A 9,631-nucleotide genomic window follows, 5' to 3' on the forward strand; every position below is an offset into this window, starting at 1 on the left:
AAATTCAAATAGAGAAATCATTCAAGCACTTGAAAAGTTTGTGTTTCTGCATAAAATTGATCTATATGCTTTGGATTTTTCATGCTTTTACTGTAAGAAGGCTTGCCTTTTAGCGTTAGGATTTTAGCTTGCCTTCACAAGGGTTTAAGGGGAATAGGGGTTGACCTGATGTCACGACAATCTTACCCGTTTCATCTAACTAACATCGTTTTTTATTTTTTAAATTTTTTTTCGGGGAGGTTTACCGTCAAGCTACGTAATTACCAGGGGGTATTTGGAGGTTTGTGACAAAATGCTACGATGGGGGAGGGGGTGTTAAAAATCACTCAAAAATGATACGTCATTTATGGGTGGTCTCCTACATATTAGTCGATAAAGCAAAAAAGTAACAGAAAATGTTATGGGCCTTTTAAAAAACCTATTGTTACTTACGGAGTGTTCATGACTGGTTTGTGGATGAGTGGTCCTACTTACAAGTGAATTGATCACTTCGCTTGGGTGGAGATATATGTGACTTCTGCTAGCTGTCGAGCTTGGATATGTTAGCTGGTTCCAAGAAGATGTGCAGGACTAGCACCTACGAGAATGTTGATTGTTTCACTCGAGCTTTGGTTCTTGGAAATAACAAATCGCTTCTTCGGTGTGATATGTTCGAGTTGAATGCTCAGTGGTATAAATGTGCATTCGGTTCGAGCAAATTGAGTCATTTGGAGGATTGGTGGTCTCCGAGAGCAGATGCGAATAACTCTGAAGTATCCAATTAAGGTAGATTGTATCTATGGAACTTAAAAATATTGTCACTACTCTAGCTTATTGGTACAACATAACAACTACCAATATCGTCTATTTAGAACAGCGATTTTCAAATTCTGTTATAAGATCGAGAAGAAATATAGCACAGCTGTAGTGAATAAAGTATTTGCGAATAAGGGCCAATACTGCTGGCATCTTTTATCATATTTATTAATAGTCGATTGATCCGCTTCAGACCTAGGAGACGAAAGAAAAGAATAGGAACAAGATATAAGGCGGTTCTAATTCTAAATTGGTTTAGTATAGATATAGACGACTCGAACGCACTGACAGAAGAAATTTTTTCAGAATTAGACAAATTAGAGGACATCACACTTTTTGAGACACACATGCACAAAACTTTATCGTCCTCCTAAAGATCGGTGTTTAATTGGCAGATAGTCGCCATTTCGTACGATTTTGCAAAGTTTGCCTCGCGGGACGGACCGATATCCACCCAGGCACAGGTTGCAGTCGTTAAAAAAACTAGATTCGCTAAGTGTAAAATAGCGAATTTTCAGCTTTTCAGGAAAGAATTTTTCATCAAAGTGCAGTTTTGGAAATATTAATTGCAAAGAAGGGGTCTGTCAACATTGCAAAATGGCAAATGCTGCCTCTTATCAGGAAAGAGTATTTAATTAAGTAAAAGCCAATCAATAGGGTGTAGAAAATTGACAATTTCTGACATTTCAATTGCGCAAGAGCGTCTTTGTATCAAAATATTTTTTTTTACTTTTCATGAAATTTCTTTTAATGAGAAGATAACCATTTACATGAAAAAATCGCAAAAATGACAATTTTTATATTGTTATCCCAGAATCGAACAATGTTTCTTACCAAACTGTATATGACCGCATACTGTTCGAAAGGTCTAGTTTTCTTCGTTCAAAAAATGCTACAAAACCGAAAATCGGCTGAAAATTGCAACGTTGTTGTGGCAAAGGTCCCGAAATTTTTTTTTGCTTCAAAATTTCGTGTGTACATTACTTTGTATCGCATTTGCTATACTAGTTCATTTAAAAAATTTAAAATCGCTGTAGTACAGTGTAATCTACAAAAAGTTAACAAACTCTAAATAGTTGAAACATTTTACCATTTTAACTATTGCTTTTCAACGGACAATAACTTCTTTTAACGAATAAAAAAACTTACATTTTTCTAAAAAAAACCTCCTCGAAAAATTAAAAAACTTCTACTGGGCACATTGACAGCCACCTTGTGCATTTAAAATGTCCAACAGTATTCATTGTTAAATACGATAACCAAATAGTTGTTAATAAAATTTGTAAATTCAGATTTTTTTAACACGGTTTCTCAAAATAACACGGATTTTTTTTGCACGGTTTCTCAAAATAGCACGGATTTTTTTTGCACGGTTTCTCGAAATAACACGGATTTTTTTTGCACGGTTTCTCAAAATAACACGGATTTTTTTTTACACGGTTTCTCGAAATAGCACGGATTTTTTTTGCACGGTTTCTCGAAATAGCACGGATTTTTTTTACACGGTTTCTCGAAATAACACGGATTTTTTTTACACGGTTTTTTTTTTTGCACGGAACGCATCCCCCGTGCAAAAAAAGAATTTGGTGTATTTGAAATATTTGTTTCCGTAATTCTATTCAAATTTCGGTTTCATTTTCAAAATTTTACAAAGACAGTGTATCGGAATGTAGATCGAATAATTAGGGTAAACGGGTCTAAAAGGCCCCTCTTAAGCAGAAATAGCTATAATTCAACGTTGGGCACTATGATCTCTGCAGCAACTAGTCAAATTTATTGCTAAATTAATTAGAAAATAGTTCCCACGTAAGTTTTTGTTGAAAGATTGCAATTAAAAATGTTGTAACACGTTTTTCAAAGATGATCAAATTCTAATTTCTTCGCTCACCCAGTTTCTGTGTAATATGCCCCACAACAAAAGGATAGTATGCGCCACAGCAATCGGTGATTATGCCCCACAACAATATATGCCCTAATCGAATTTTTGAAACTTTTATCTTGCTAAAAAAAGGTCACACATTGTATGAAAACTTGATTTACCTAAAGAAAATCAGGTACTGTTATTTAAAGTTCATAATTAACTCAATAGTTGTTTTGCGGTTGTGCTAATAATGGGGCATACCATATAGAACTTAATGGGGTTGAAATATTTATAGAAAAATAATGGCAACTTACATCGAAATGGCTCATTTGAAACTTTTGTATATTGGGAATAGAAGCGGGGTGTTTTGCCCCGGTGGGGCGTATTATACTTTATTACCCTAACAATGCAATGTTGGATGTGAAACTAATTATCATCTGCCGTTAGCTCTTGGCATGGTGATTACCTGAGCATGCAATTCTAGTACCTCTTCTTCTGGAGACGGAATCGTTTTACAAATCATTTTACGCCCGTGTTTGGTATTTAGTCATATTTTTGTGCAACACCTACACTTCGGTTATTGCGCTATACCCAGTATTTTGTCGATGGAGTGATATTTGCACACCAATTAAGAGACAATTAGAACGTGGTGGTGAGATTAGTATATAATAGAACATTTTCTCAAAAATTGACTGCTTCCTGTTAAATATGTTTAAGCAGTAGTGTAAAAATACTTTATTCTGAAAAAGATAATAGATAATATAGCTTCTCTCAAAACTTGTTAAAAAATACTGCGGTCCGATACCTAATAGCGTTAAAATAGCTTCATCGCCTACAATCAGTGGTGAACATTGCGGCGCCGGCTTTGAAATGAACTTTCGATGGTGTCGAGTGCGTTCGTACGCTATTTGTCTCTCATATTTACTTTGTATCCAAAGTAACTGAAACCCTGAAGATAACGGAATAGTCAACACCAATCTGTTTCTTAATTTAGGGGTGGAGTCTATGAAGATTGATGGGAAACGTGTCCTGCTGAGCAGGTGAAGAGGGTTGGGAAAAGGATGTTTTACTAGGAAAGCCTTTATTAGGTTTGATTGTTTTTTTCATTTTCTGTATTTTCTTCTTACAATTCGAGCACCATCCAGGAAGATATCATAGTGTCAGTAGAATTGATTTATTGGCCCTACATTTGCATTGTACACTTAAAATCGATTACAAAATCAGATGAAATGGTGGATTGTTCCTTAGTACAGTCAATGTCTACAAATGCTAAAGTCAAGTGTGACAATGAAATAATTTTAGAGTCAAAATTTCCCAAAAGCCAATTTAGGTAAAATTTAGGTAAAATCGTACTTCTGAGAGAAGATACAATTTTTTGGTAGTATTTATATTGCAAAACCAAATCCAGATGAATTTTGCAAAAAAAAATGTTGACCTAATATTGACATTTGAAGTTTTCAGCCCGATAATTTTAAAAAAATACTACGAGCGACCAAATCGACTGATTGTCGTAAGACACCGATTGTTGGTGATTTTTTTCCGATTTGTTCTGAAAAGTTAGTATTTTGTATATGTTATAATTGTTTAAAACAAAATGAAATGAAAAGGTATTCTGGACCTCTTTTTATACGAAATAAATAACACATATACTGCTTTTAGTATCTAACAACATGCCGTCGAGAAAGAAAAATGATCCGCCATTTGTAACTAAATTATTCCACGCCGAATATCGCCTCGCACGTAATTCGAACAACGGATTGAAGGTGTAAACAGCTTGCGTTGCCGAGACACCGCATGGACTAACATGTCTGTTGCAGGTTTTGTCGCCTTATCAAAGGATAATGAATGGAAGCGCGGTAAACATTTATTCAACCTATAACTTTGAGGTCAATGCGATGACATATTTAAACAACAATCGATTGTAATTACTGCAGGATACAAGTTTTTTGAAATTCATTGGAAATATGTCATGATTGGCTGAATTGGCATTTTGCTGAAAAGCTCAATGCTGCGACATCTACAGATTAATAGCATAAACAAGATAAGGTGGATTTGTGCGATTTCCATATCTACGATAAGCAATTTGATGTAATTTTTTAATGTTTTTTTCCGTAAATACGCATCAATTATAGTAATTAATGGATTCAGAGGGGAAGAAAAACAATTTGGAAGTTAATGATAATAGTTTTTAGTAGATACACTCAAGTTGAACATAAGAAATCTTCGAAAATATTCATATTGTGCTTCTAGGTTAGGGTTCACAATCGCCCCCCCCAAACAACCAATCAAAGCTTAACCAGTATAAATTCACTTTTGGCAAGAATTAGCTCTCATTTCGAACATACACAACTTTGTACGAAGTTGTTTTATACCGGTTCAGAAAGAAAATTTTAAAATATGCTATACTATCCCTGTTTTGCATAATAAATCTATTAAATACCATCTTTAAGGAAATTAGTTTTCTTCCATCCTATTTTCATTTTTTTATACAACTAAGGCCAATTTTCTTAAAATGATGCTGACAAAATATGGCTGCTGTGTGATGGACGACGAAACGTATATTAAAGCCGATTTTAAGCAAATTCCGGGGTTGGAGTTTTTCCCCGGCAATAGCAAGTTCTATGTGGACGACAAATTTAAGAAGAAGAAAATGTCGAAGTTCGCCTCCAAATATCTCACTGAGGAGTGAGCCTTTCGTGACAAAGGGCACAGTACATGGCGAGATCTGCAAATCTGAGTGCCTCGAGAAGCGCCTTTTGCCGTTCTTGCAGCAGCACGACGAAGCTCCGCTATTTTGGCCAGATTTGGCATCATGCTAAAAGTGTCTTGTAGTGGTATGAGGCCAATTCTGTCCATTTTGTTCCAAAGGACACGAATCCGCCAAACTGTCCGGAGCTGCGCCCGGTGGAGCAGTACTGGGCAATGATGAAGCGGGAACTTCGGAAGAGCAAGAAGACAGTCAAAGACGAGAAGGACATGTTAAGAAAATGGAAAAAACTGAGAAACTGGTACCGGATGACACTGTAAAGACTTTGATGGAGGGCATCAAGCGAAAATGCGTTCAATTTTACACTCAAGGCTCCATCGATTAACTTTTCTTTTGATTTTTGAAGTAAATGTATGTAACTACCCTAAAATTTTGGTTTGATTTTAAACATTATAAGAAAATTGGCATGACATTTTCGGTGTCGCAATAATTTCGTGTTCGCCCTTTACCATCTTGAAGGAAATTAGTTTTCTTCTACCCTTTTTTTTATTTTTTTTATACAACTAAGGCCAATTTTCTTAAAAATGCAAAAAATTACGTAATCTTTTAGAGATTTGCTACTGATCTGACAGTTTATTCGCAAAACATCCACCCCAAGCATGTAGCGCCCCGTACATATATTTTCTGCGTAAAGATGCCAATGATAAAAACCTATTTTAATCCACCTAGCGGTGCAATTGTGCCTTTCTCAATCATGAATCACGAGAATGTGTGCGTTGTTTATATTCATTAAAAGCTTTTAAATGCATATATTACATTTTATTATTGTACATCACATGACAACTATATACAGGAAAATAAATCATTATTCGAGTTCTAAAATTTTGAAAAAGAAAAAACAGCCACGGTAATATTGAACTGAAAAAAGGTGCGAAATCGGCAAAGTCCCAAAAAGTCGATTTTTATAAAAAAAAATTTTTCGAGATAACATAAAATCTCGACGTTTCATGCATTTTAAAGATGTTTGGCATCAAAAATACGAATTCGATTTCTGAAATTTCATGGGGTCCCCCCTTTGAAAAAAAATTTGAGTTACGGCTCATATGGGAATTTCATGTGTGACCGGACCGTTCAGTCTATATTTCCGGAACCCTACAAGCGATCCGTGGGAAATTATACAGACATCTGTGGGGATAATATAGCTATCATTTGGGACTAAGTTTGTGAAAATCGGCCCAACCATTTCCGAGAAACTGATATGAGTTTGCTAGTTATGAAAGATGGCCGCTTTTCCCGGGCACTTCCGGAACCGTCTATGGTGGTCAATGTAGTCAACGAAAGTTTGTTTGGCCGTCGGTGACCTAGAACTGCAAAGTTAAGTTATTTGAGAGACATTTTAGCGAAATTTTTACCTTTTTTGCTTCCATCGGAGTATCGGTTTGAATCACAATTTGCTATGTGATCGCACGCCACAACCCGTAACTCCGGAACCGGAAGTCGGTTGGGGATAAAATTTAATAGCCATTTACGGGGACGTAACATCTTTCATTTGAGACTAAGTTTGGTTGATTCGGTCTAGCCATCTCCGAGAAACCGATGTGACTGTTGGTCTGAATTTGGATACTTCCGCCGGGGCTTCCGGAACCGATGATGGTGGCCAATGTGACCAAAGAGACTTTGAATGGCTGTTAATGACCTAGTACTACAAATCGAAGCAGTTGTGGTCACATTTTGGAAAAATTTTCACCATTATACATTCATTGCAGAATTTCTTAAAATCGACATTTTCTGCGTGATACTCATCACCCTGTAATTCCGGAACCGGAAGTCGGATCCATTAGAAATTCAATAGCAGCCTATGGGAACGTTGCACCTTTCATTTGGGACTAAGTTTGTAAAAATCGGTTCATCCATCTCTGAGAAAAGTGAGTGAGATTGTGTTCGCGTACACACACACAGACGCACATACACACACACATACATACACACACATACATACACACACACAGACATTTGCCGAACTCGACGAACTGAATCGAATGGTATATGTCACTCGGCCCTCCGGGCCTCCGTTAAAAAGTCGGTTTTCAGAGCAATTGCAATACCTTTCTATTGAGAAAGGCAAAAACTTAATTTCTTCGTATTTCTGTGATTGTACTGAAAATAAAATACAGAACTCCAAGAGCATTCTTTATCCAGTTTAGTTTTGCAAAACCAAAAAGATGTCAGATTCAATCGAGCCGCATTCGTTCGAAAAATCATTTCGTAATCAATAATGCCGAATAATGCTGAATATTTGGGGAATGCCGAATAATGCTGAATATTTGGGGAATGCGCAATAGTATGATGGCCAAATACCAATGTTTCGCGTGGAGCTTGGCAACAAAATTGTTTGACGGGGTAGATTTCCGACCGATTTGCTGTTCATTAGATTAACAATAATCTATTGACACGCACGTTTTGCCACTATTAGATTTCAATGGCCCGGCTTGGATAACAAAGGGAAAGAGTAAATGTATTATCCCAATCATAATACCTTCTCCATGTGGATCTAAAAAACGTATTGTGATGCATACTGGATTGACTGGTGGTATTTAACACGTTCAGATGGTTCCCTTCAGTGTTCCGCCGAACTATGAATATAGGAACTACACTACGCACCTGTTCGGCGTTCATATGAGATTTGACTAATCATTAAGCTTTAAATTGTAATTTCGCTCTTCGTATTAAGCTCTTTCCACCGAAATGGCGTCTGTTATTCAAAGCTTTCATCCTATGGAAGCATTTGCGCTACAGTTTAGCGTTGTCGCGCGACATGAATCTTGTAGTACGATATAAAATTTTGAAATCGTTTCGTACATGAGTGAAGCTTTTATCCATTTGCTTCGTTTTGCTCATATGATTCGTAATGGACATCGCTTGGGTAAGGTCAGTTTTATGGGGCCAAATGCCTATGATATGCACGCCAGCAGCTGGCCGTTTTATTACGTGTTTGATCGCGTAGTATATTACGATTATCTACGGTTCGTGTCGGCAAGATTTGAGGAAATCGAATTAAATTTTTAAGACAGATTGGTCATCACCTGTTTTCTATGTTGATAAGCACTTTGAAAAAACAATCTAGGAATTGCAGTGTTTTATGTACGAGATCAAAACAACGCGCCGGGCAGAATTGAGGCAGTGCGACACGGCGGATAATTGCACTGCTTGTAGGACGGAACAAAAGACAAAAGAACGTTTTTCTCAATTCTTTTCTCTGCAACTTATGGGTTTGGTTGAAGAAACTTTTCTATATAGTAGCGTTGTTCAAGGTTATTTTTATTATGTAGCTTGTAGACCTTTGTTTGAAATTGAAATTTTCCTTTTATTTGAGGTACTTGGGGTTTACAGACGAAAACAATACCTTCATTTTTCTATCAATAAAATATTAACGCGGCATCAGGGAAAACATCGTCATTTTGCAAGACAAAAATCACGGTGTATGGTTTAGGTGATTTTTCAAATAGGGGAAGATGGGGTAAAACGTACCTCCGGGGCAAAACGCACCTCATGCTTATATCGAAAACTGCTGAAAAATTCTAGAAAAGGATAATACCAGTCGGAAGTCTGCCATAGTAAACATACACTGTCAAAGTTTGATAACCATACATCAATAGCAGCTTGAGAAATAAACAAAAAACAATAACGTGCTATTCTCATGTGATTATTGTGGCTCGTGCAACAAAGATTTTCATCTCTCATAAATGCTGTTTTACTATTATATCAGAGCATTCCAGTTCAATTTATACCGTTGTTCATTATTCTGTCGCACTATATACGAAAAATCATCTAAATAGTTTTGCTAAATTTAGATCTTTGCTCCATCGGGGGCAAAATGCCCTCTTCTTTTATTTTGCTGATTTTTAATCGAAAATAGAAAAAATCGTGCTGAAAACCTACTAATTGCATAACCTAAGGCTATTTAATGGCACACTTTTGTGAAATCCCGTCGAAAAACGAAACTACTTGCTCTTTTTCTTGTTCACCGAGCATTCTGCCCCGTTGTTGCAGTACATTATGCCCCGTTATTGTGGTGCATTTTACCCTCGCACAGGAGTGTTTTGCCACGCTTATTTTTCAAAAGGTAATTTTAAATGATTTTGTAAAATTGAATATTTTTAATGCTTTCGAATATTTTGCAAATCGTAATGATTGTGATTACAGAGGAAACTGTTGGCTAAACGATATCATTAATTAAATTCTCCCAATTGGTCGGTGTTAGGTCAGAC

Source organism: Topomyia yanbarensis, chromosome 2, assembly GCF_030247195.1.
Source record: "Topomyia yanbarensis strain Yona2022 chromosome 2, ASM3024719v1, whole genome shotgun sequence".
NCBI lineage: Eukaryota > Metazoa > Arthropoda > Insecta > Diptera > Culicidae > Topomyia > Topomyia yanbarensis.